The sequence below is a fragment of the Staurois parvus genome, unplaced genomic scaffold (assembly GCF_062004578.1).
Source record: "Staurois parvus isolate SC_StPar_1 unplaced genomic scaffold, SC_StPar_1.0 ptg000172l, whole genome shotgun sequence".
In the NCBI taxonomy this organism is placed as follows: domain Eukaryota; kingdom Metazoa; phylum Chordata; class Amphibia; order Anura; family Ranidae; genus Staurois; species Staurois parvus.
In genome coordinates, this window is record NW_028317968.1 from 14,938,528 (window position 1) to 14,949,962 (window position 11,435).

Sequence of the window (11,435 nt, forward strand, 5' to 3'; positions counted from 1 at the left end):
GAATGACCATGATTCAGAGGTCCATTGAGAGTGCTGGGAAACTTTAAAATGCAATAGAATGCATTTATAAGCAGCCTGTAAAATGTATTCTATTTCTAGAGGTTGATTTATTAAAGGCAAAAAGGCTAATCACTTTTCAGGGGGAGTTGAACTTTACAAGGGAATTATCCCCAGAGCTTAGTGAATGACATGCAAAGAATACCCAATCACCTGCAAGGTGAAAAAAACCCCAGCATTTTTGCTTACCAATGATTGGATGATGGAAATTAGCAGAGCTTCACCTCGTTCACTAAGTTCTGGCAAAATGTGCAAAGTGAACAGTCTATTTGCTTTTAGTGACAAACTATTCAACCATTTTTATTCAGTATGTCTGAAGTGTGCAAGGACATATTAACTGCTGTTTAGGGTTGCTTCTAAGTTCCCATTTCTAAGTAGGTGGGACAGTAAGACAAGGACTCAAGCTTAGATCAGCGTCAAGTGCAAATGGAGGAAAGAAGAACTGACCATCTGCTTACAAAGCATAATCTATGGATTGATTTGCCATAGAAGGCAGTAATGGCAAAGACAAATAAAACTGATTTATTGGCTAATCCCCCAACCATCACCACTAAACATTCCAGTCCCACTTCCCTCTAGATAATAATGCCACAATAAGATAAAAAAAAAAAATTCAAAAGGCCAAATACATGCCCAATTTCACTGTAGCATTAAATGCCAGGTCCAGAGTCTTCTTTTTGAAATAAAGAGTGAGAGGGTCTTTTGTTTAGCAGTCACATCCCTCCTTGGTGACATGGACACTTCCTATTGTCTATCCATCAGTGAGTTTCTCACAAAGTCCTAAAGACTCCAGTGACCAGGGGATGACATCACAGCAAGTGGGGAAACAAAGCCAGTTGGCAGCAGGCCTAGACTGCAAAGCTGGATTGACAATTGTGAATGGGGTAAGTGGGAGCGATCGAGGGGTTATATTATTTATTTATTATAGGTACTAATGTAGTGCCGTTAATTTACGCAGCACTTTACATAAACATTGTACATTCACATCAGTCCCTGCCCTCGAGGAGCTTACAACCTAAGATCCCTAACTCACATACTAGGGCCAATTTAGACAGGAAACAATTAACCTACCAGCATAATTTTGGAGTGTGGGAGGAAAGCCATGCAGGCACTGGGGAAAAATGCAAACTCCAGGCAGGTAGTGCCACAGCTAGAATTTGAACCAACGACCCTCGTACTGCCAGGCGGACGTGCTAACCATCAAGCCACTGTACTGCACATATAGTTCCAGGAGATGAGCTTTAAGGACTGAATATTTTTTTGCAGATAAAATACCAAAGTTTGTACATACCCCATACCAAGAGTGCAATATTTTTATACAGGAAATTGATTCAGTTACCACTGAGGAATTTGTTTCCAACATTGACATTGATGAACATTGGTCTTTTCTCAACCTATTTAAGTATGCAGCTATATGAAAACAAACAAATACAGAGACCACAGAGGCTCTGGTGCAATACCTTTTAATATGAACAAATTAAAGCAGAATAAAAGCTTAAAGTAAATGCACTCACAAACAATGACTTGTGCATGACATATTATCCTATACACCATAGTATATATAGTACTGTACAACCAAGTCCTATCACTATCTTCTTGGTGAAACTCTCATGACAGTGCAGGTAGCCTGTACAATCCAGGAGGAGCAACCCACTTCTCCATCTCTCGATCTCTCGCACACGCTGACAGATCTTCATATAGGGAACCCTTTCTGCAGCCGGAGAAGCTGGCACGGCCCTCCCAGTCACGTGGTGTAGGAAGCATTTTTTTTTGCTGAAATACTGGACTATATGGTATAGGTCATCTTTAGGCTTTAGCACTTGTCTACAATTTTTTACTTTATATGCAGCTGTATAATACTGTGTAAATAGTCAAATTCACCAATATGTATAATGCAAGGAATAGATAAACTACCCTTTATAATTTGGTAACACAGTTTATGAACACAATAAACCACAACAAGGCTTATTTGACTGTTCACACTTTTACATCTTTAAAAAGCTAATCGGAATGCAAAATACAGAAAAGCAATGATTTAGCTGTAATGGCACATACCTCTTTCAAGCAGCTGGAATAGATAAAATATAAGCACTGAGACATTTCAAAGTATAAGATCTTACTGTATACCCAGTACCTAATAAAAATGTGGATTTTGATTGTGAGACAATGATATTGGGAGAGGCATTATTTCATAAAAAATTCAACTACTGGGTGTTCATATTATTCATTTAACATGTAAGTAATCCGTACCAATAAACTTCTCTTATTTGCATCTTTTTAGTCTGTTAAATATACAGTTTGAAGCATTCTGTTATACACTATTTTGCCAAAGTATTGGGACGCCTGCCTTTACACACACATGAACTTTACTGGCATCCCAGTCTTAGTCCGTAGGGATCAATATTGAGTTGGCCCACCCTTTGCAGCTATAACAGTTTCAACTCTTCTGGGAAGGCTGTCCACAAAGTTTAGGAGTGTGTCTATGGGAATGTTTGACCATTCTTCTAGGAGTTCATTTGTGAGGTCAGGCACTGATGTTGGACAAGAAGGCCTGGCTCACAGTCTCCACTCTAATTCATCCCAAAGGTGTTTTATCGGGTTGAGATCAGAACTCGTCAAGTCTCTCCACCCTAAACTTGTTCATTCATGTCTTTATGGACCTTGCTTTGTGCACTGGTATGCAGTCATGTCGGAACAGGAAGGGGCATCCTTAAACTGTTCCCACAATGTTGGGAGCATGAACTTGTTCAGAATGTCTTAGTATGCTGACGCCTTAAAATTTCCTTTCACTGGAACTAAGGGGCGAACTCCAACCCCTGAAAAACAATCCCACACCTTAATCCCCCCTCCACCAAACTTTACACTTGGCACAATGCAGTCAAGCAAGTACCGTTCTCCTGCAAACCGCCAAACCCAGACACATCCATTGGATTGCCAGAGTAGCTGCTCTAGAGTCCAGTGGCAACGTGGTTTACATGGAAACCCATTCCTTGAAGCTCTCTACGCACTGTTGTTATGATAATCTGAAAGCCACATGAAGTTTCAAGGTCTTTAGCTATTGACTCTGGAGACAGTTGGTGACTTCTGCGCACTGTGCGCTTCAGCATGCGCTGACCCCGCTCTGTCACTTTACAGGGCCTATAACTGGCTGAGTTGCTGTTGTTCCCAGTTGCTTCAACTTTGTTATAATGCCACTAACAGTTGACCATAGAATATTTAGAAGCAAGGAAATTTCACAGATGGATTTATTGCACAGATGACAACCTATCACAGTTCCTGGGAGCGACCTATTCTTTCACAAATGTTTGTAGAAGCAGTTTGCATGTCTAGGTGCTTGATTTAATACACCTGTGGCCATGGAGGTGATTGGAACACCTGAATTCAATGATTTGGAGGGGTGTCCCAATACTTTTGCCAATATAATGTATATGTACATGTTAAATAAGAAAAAAAAAACACATGATGACCTAGTCAGAAATTCAGTCCTGTGGAGACTCCCTGTGTATCTCAAAAAGGCAATTTAGCCCTATTAGTCCTTATCATAGCCAATAGAAATATTAGCTTTTATGTTTTAGACATATGAGAATGAGCAAGGTTGAATAGTTTAGCAAAAGACATTTGAAGGGTTGACATCACTCCATCATCCCAAAAATGTATGTGTGCTGTCAGCCTACAACATGAATAAAAGCCTAGACATTTTTCCTTAATGTATTCCCTGTATTAAGGAAAAACATGTCTCAGTGTTTGTATCCAACCCTCACCTCCCATTATAATTACCTGAGTACACTCTCAACTTATCGCTGTGCCTGTCTGCAGCGGCTCTCACTTCTCTTTCTGCTCACTGAGGCAGCAATGGGAACCACTGGCTCCTGCTCCTGTCAATTACATCCTATAAGCAGAGAGCTGGGCGGAGTTGAACTGTGTGTCAATAGATGCACACATCCTGGTTCAGGATCGAGCCCACAAGTGTGCTACCATAGAAAATGGCTTTCTATGGTGGCACACTGAGAAGAGAAGGAGCTAAGAGTGCAGGCAAGGGACCCCAGAAGAGTAGGTTAGGGACCGCTTTGTGCAAAACCAAAAAAAGGGAAATGTTAACCCACAACTTTGCATATTACATACTGTATTCTAATATATGTGTATATTGCCTTAAAAATAAAATGTTATATAGGATCAAAACTTCTAATAGCTTACACACACAGCAATATAAATCCTCAACAAAAGTAAAAAAATAAATGCTGTTAAATAAAGAATAACAAAAATAATTTATTATTACTTGTGGCAGTATACTCTATTCATACTGATAGTTATCCATTTTAAAAACAATAATTAATAAACCACAGCCACACATATGATATGAATGGGGTATAGACCAAGCTATACAGTAAGTACAATACCAATCAATAATTGTTCATAAAAAAAATATGGAAAAGAAAGGACTCCTTATTGAAAAAATAAGGCAAGAAAGGGCTTCTAGTGCATATACAGAAAGCACCAATCTCTATGTGAAGTTAATGGTTGTAGATCAGAGTCTAAGTCCAGTGTAAAGACAGGCAATATATCCAGTAAAGAGAAAGATTTAGAAAACCTGTATAAAACCAGAAGGCCAATTGAAGAAACTTGAACCTGAAGAAATCATATCAGATAAATACTGATCATAGATGATCAAAAAACACATGAAAGATATACTGTATCCACAAAAGAATTCACAAAAACAAAATACAAAAAATGCAAATAGAGAATGCAAAGTCAGTGTGTGGCTGAGGTAGACTCTGCATACAATGAGATGTGTTTTGTTGCGGCAATTGGTGACTTTCTCAAGTTGGGAATTTTTAGAAGATTAGCTGGTATTTTTCTGTACTTGCAGGGTCTTTAAGTGGATGAACCAAGGTGAAATGTGCATTTATTACAGAGATTTACTGCATATGTCATTTTGCCCTGTTATATTCTATAAACCCTCTCCATCCTACTCTACCATACTACTCTACCATACTACAGCTTTAAGAAGGAAAAGGTCTTAGATTGCCATATAATCAAGAGATTTATAAAATACTGTATAACCCATCTCAGCAATGGCATATTTTTGCTGTAGAGAAAAAAAAACATGAATGACTTGTAACGTCATTGCAAAACTACTGTTCACCGTAGTGAAAGTCTAATCTATAAAACCAAATATTTGCATGCAGAAAAACTATTATGTTTAATCTGAAATATGCATTTAAATATAATTTTTTTCACAAGGTGAAGAAAAAAAACTGAAATAAATGCATCAAACTAGAATTATTACCAACTTATATAACACATTTAAAGCAATATTATATCCAAAACAAAAATGTAACTTATTGCTGCCAGTCATTAGATGTGGTGGCTGTATTTGTTTGTTTTTTAGGCTTTTACCTCTGTTTTCACCTAGTTATCTAGCCAGTAACACACCTCCTATATTAGATTGCATCCGCTCTGGATGAAGGGGCACAGGGCATATTTAGGCAGCAGCATTGTCAGTCTAGGGGAGGGTAGTGTTAAATGTATTAGCAGATTTAAATACCCTAACACATCGAAGCCAAACTCTAGCTCACATGTTATAATCAATTACAGCAAACATTTCTTTCCTTTTTGGATAAAGTTTTTACATAAATACATAAAAGTTGATCACTTTAAGCAACCCTGCCAGTGGTAAATGTTTTGTCTCATCTATTTAAACTGATGCACCTGGAAGAGAGCTTGTTCTTTCGAAAAACAACAGGTTTACTGGTAAGATCACCAGATGAAAATGGAAGAAAGGAAGCCAAACAAAGAAAAAGGAAAACCAATGCAGCAATTACATCTAAGAACTGGTAAACTGCAACATAATAAATTATTTATTTTGGGTTTAATATTGCTTTAAATAGTACATTTAGCATATAATTTGCAATTATTTATATTTAAATTATGAAAAAGTATCATAAAATGAATACATTAAAATATAATCTTTGAGGGGCGCATGCGCGGCCGGCTCGGGATGGACGCGCTTTAGAGATAGCTCCGTCCACCCGCCAGCAGAGAAGCGGCACACTACGGCCCCAGGGAAAACCAACACACACATCCACTTACCGGAAGGTGCCTGCGGTCCACTAGACATGCCCCGCAGGAAAAAAAGCCCGGGGCAACCAGGGAAACTTACTAACTTCTTCCCGGCCGTTGTGCTGGGAATCCAAGATGGCGGCCGCCATGCAGGCACACAGGGAGAAAGCAGAGGCCAGGAGGAGGACTACAGGTCCCAGCCTGTCGATCCCAGGCTGCAGCATCAGCTCTATCCAGGGGACCCTGGTGAGTTTTCACCCCCACTCTCACCCACGACCTGCAGCCCAGTTAAATTAAGGCCACGCTTAGATAGTGACCCTGATGACACCTGCCAGGCCCTAAAATTTCCACCTCAGCCACCACATGCCACCTTGACTGGTACTGATGCATTCCCAGCCTCTGACCAACCATTGACGGAAATCTGCATGAAGAACATGCTAACGTCACTGCGCCAAACTCTGCATAACGATATATCGGCGCCGCTTACCCAAATTACCACACTGGTGCAAAGACAAGAACGCAGAATCCGCCATATTGAAAACAATATAGCAGACATAGTGGAAGCACACAATGATTTGATTGATGCTCATACAGACCACGCATCAGATATCGAACAACTCAACCTAAAATTGGCCGACATGGACGATCGTTCGCGCCACAATAATTTTAAATTTAGGGGGATCCCAGAAACGGTCTCCAATGACGCATTAGTGCCGTATTTGCATCATTTCCTCAAACTTCTAATCCCAACACTCTCTGAAGTAGAGGCCATAATCGATCGAGCCCACCGACTCCCTAAGCCTTCATTCCTAGCAGCATCCGTCCCTAGAGATGTGCTCGTTCGAATACACTTCTACCATATTAAAGAGAAAATTATGTTGGCGGCTAGAAATCCACCTCCACTTCCATCCTCGCACGCGAATCTGCGTCTCTATGCCGATTTATCTAAGGCAACACTTTCCAATCGGAAAAAAATGATACCAATCACGAAAGCGCTCAGAAATCACAACATGGCCTATCAATGGGGATTCCCCACGAAATTAATAGTACGACACCAAGGCAGGGTCTATACTATTAAAAACCTGGAGGCCGGTCTGGACTTCCTTAAGGCCTGGAGTATTTTGCCTGCAGACCCACAGAAGAACAACCCTGGATCCGTCCAAAACATGGAAGCAACTTGAAGGACTGTGCGGCACATGCTGCGTTTATACTACTTAATTGTTTTCCCTGGTGGCGTTCTCTGACCACCCCTATCTCTGGCGATCGGCCTACACCCAAGGACTATCACTTTTACAGTTTTGTGTAGGTGTGACCCTCCCAGAGGTCACAACCGGTTTGACTCCCCCATTTCTGAAGTAGCATTCTTGGCTACATTGCGTACTTGCATTATGAGCAAGTGTTTTTTTAATGTTTTTGCTTTCCGTTACCCCTGTTCCTTCCCCTGGCACCATCAAATATATATCCTTGGCACAAGACCTCAACCTTGTGATCCTGACTACCACCAAAAAAACTTCCCACATTTGTTTCTACTCAGAAAACCTGCCTACAAATGATTACCATCACATCTCTTAATGTGCGAGGCCTCAATTCCCCTTTCAAGAGATCAATGCTTTCAAAAGAAATTAGAAAGACTCAAACAGATCTAATCTTCATACAAGAATCCCACTTTGCCACAGAAAAGACCCCTAAACTTTATCTGCACCGATTCTCACAGCTATTCTTGGCAACGAACACGAAAAAGAAAAACGGGGTAAATATTGCCGTTAATGACGCTCTCTCTTTCCAACCTACTTCCACTGTAATCGACCCACAAGGTCAATATATTATCTTGATATGCCAAATCAATGAGATCACTTACACTTTGGTGAACGTTTACGGTCCGAACAACAAGCAAATAAGATTTTATCATAAACTCTACACCCTTATCTCCCAACACAAACAAGGCAGACTCATCATTGGCGGAGACTTCAATGTTCTTAGCGATTCACTCTTAGATTCCTCTTCTAAAAATAAATCCATTAATCTTGACCTCAACCGCTTCCTACACGACCATGATCTATATGACATCTGGAGATGTCAACATGGTACAGAAAGAGACTACACCTACTTTTCACCTCCACATCTCTCGTACTCTAGAATTGACATGTTTCTAACCGACAAATGGACGTTGCAACACGTTTTATCATCCAACATTGGAATTATAACATGGTCTGACCATGCACCGATCACCATATCCTTGGACGATTGCCGACGATCAGCGATCCCACCTATTTGGAGACTAAATTCTACTCTTTTGAATCATCCGGAAAACCAGAAATTTATTCTGGATGCCCATCACCTCTTTTTTTAAACCAACACCACCCCGGACATTTCTATTACTACATTATGGTTAACATATAAAGCTTATATGAGAGGTATCCTCATTCAATTAAATTCTCGCCTTAAAAAACAACGATCCCAGCAAATTGACCAACTCCTAACTTCCATACGCCGGAACGCAGATTCTAATAAACAAAATCCGAACCCCGCTACAACCGCGGCTTTAAACCGAGATAGGAATACACTACGCTCCATCCTATTACACACTTACGATATGAACCTCCAAAAAACGAAATCCCAATTCTATGCGCTGGGTAACAAAGCAAACTCTCTCCTTGCCAAAACCATTAAACAAAAACGGCTTAAAAACAAAATCGCGAAGGTTCAACACCCAATTTCAAGTGTTTCATTGTCCAACCCACAAGATATTGCTAACGCATTTGCGTGCTACTACCAATCTCTATACAATATTAAGGATGACGCAAACACGACCCAGCCTACAAACACGTCGATCGAACATTTCCTACGTCATACCGATCTCCCCCATCTTTCGCCTTCCCAATTAGTCTCTATCTCTGTGCCAATTTCTCCCACAGAGATCGAGAACGCCATTAAGAAACTTCCCATGAATAAGTCACCGGGTAACGACGGCTTTACCAATGAATTTTATAAAACGTTCACGTCCAATCTCAAAACACACCTATCTGATCTCTATAACTATGTCGCTTCTAAAGGGCAATTTCCCCCTGACATGCTACAATCAATAATCTCCACTATCCCTAAACCGGGCAAAGACCCTCAATTAGTTCAGAATTACAGACCAATTTCATTACTAAACACAGACCTAAAAATTTATGCCAAGATAATAGCTCAACGACTGCTCCCATACCTTCCCACGCTAATCCATTCTGACCAAGTAGGATTCATACCAGGTAGACAAGCTCCTGACGCGACTCGACGAATTATATCACTATTACACCATCTTGAATCAAACAACCAACCCTCACTCCTCCTTTCACTTGACGCAGAAAAAGCATTTGACCGCATTCACTGGCAATTTATGACTCTTACTCTCCAAAAATTCGGAATCACGGACTCGATGCTGTCAGCAATTCTATCCTTATACTCCAAACCCTCAGCTAGAGTCCTCACCAATGGCACGCGCCCACAACCATTCCAAATCTCTAACGGCACTAGACAAGGTTGGCCCTCTCTCCCCCATAATCTTTGCTTTACTCATCGAACCACTAGCATCCAACCTTAGGAATGACCCCAATTTCTCGGGAATTAAATTTCTCAAGCATGAATACAAAATCAGTCTTTTTGCAGACGACATTATATTAACCTCCCTGGCGGTATTCCCGAGTGTAGCTCGGGGTAACATTTCAGTACCAAAAGCGGTAACCCCGAGCTACACTCGGGAATACCATGCGGCACTGCTCCGGCATGTGTTCTTCACTTACCTTACCCTGCGCTCCCACGATGTGTCCCCTGCAGCGTCCCCGGCTTCTGTGTCCTGTCCCTGTGACATCGGGACGTAGGGGCGCGGGAAATTTAAAAATTTTAAAAAATGTCTTTTTTTTTTTTTTACATTTTACATAGTAAAACATTGCTGTCTCAACCAATTTCACATACATATTGTCCCTAGTGCTTTGTCCTGCGCCCTGCCTGCATTTTGTCTGTTCTTTCTGCCTGGAAACTGAGAAATGTCCATGGCGTCCAAAAAGTGTCCCTTTAGGTCAAAAGCGGTTTAGATCAGCTAGAGAACAGCGATAGTAAATTAGAACCACTTGCAGAATTGAGTGATAGTGATTCGTGGGGAAATTCGTCATCAGACACTGAAAACGATTTTGCGACTGAGCTCAGCAATGTGCGAACTTGGCGCTATATTTCACATTTCAGTGTTTTTGGTTTGATTATATTATTGAATTAAATTTTTTATTATTTTTATATTATTTTTATGATTATTTATTAAATTATAATTTATGATTTTGTGTTTCAAATTTTATCATACCCGGGATGTTTACTAGACTCTTGTTCGGACAGATTTCAGTGAGTTTTTCCTAAAAATTACAGCCTACAATAAAAAAAATACATATTTCCATGCAAAAAAATGGTACCGCTTTCAGCACCAAAAATCTGAAATAATCATACCGCCAGGGAGGTTAATGATCACAAACCCCTATAAATCGCTTATTTCAATACGCTCACACATACATGCCTATGCGGATGTTTCATATTATAAACTTAACGAACCCAAGTCCTCTATCTTAAACCTTTACACCCCTGCCCCGACCCAAACCCTGCTTACAAAACGATTCCCTTTTAAATGGGAACCACATAATATACCCTATCTGGGAATTAAACTAACTCCTAAAACCAACCAGCTCTACGCAGCCAATCTTAAACCGTTACTTGACACAATTCCGCGGGAGATTAAGAACTTACGTACAACCACTCTATCAATGTTAGGCAGAATAGCTACTATCAAAATGTGTATATTACCTAAAATATTATATATCTTCCGTACACTACCTATTCCTATACCCTCCTCTTTCTTCTCTACACTGCAAAAAATTCTAAATAAATTCCTATGGAACTCCAAACGGGCTAGATGCTCCACAAACCTCCTGATCCGTCCTCCTTCCAGAGGAGGAGCCGGCCTCCCACATTTAAAATCCTATTACCAAGCGGTCTTATTGGACCAGCTCTTCTACTGGTGGCACCCTACCCATGATAAAACGTGGACAATCATGGAAGCTTCCATGTACCCGTCAGGTGCCCTGTCAGATCTATTATTTACGCCACGTATGATGCAAACTGGACCTTTACACACACACCCTTGTATCCAGGCCTCTCTGATAGCTTGGCATGAACACATACCCATTCACACAAGTCTAACATACGAATGCCTACCCCAATATCTTCTCGGCAGCTCCTATCCCCCCATTTGAACCTCACCTCTTGGAGAGCGTTTGGCATACAGTATATCCAAGATA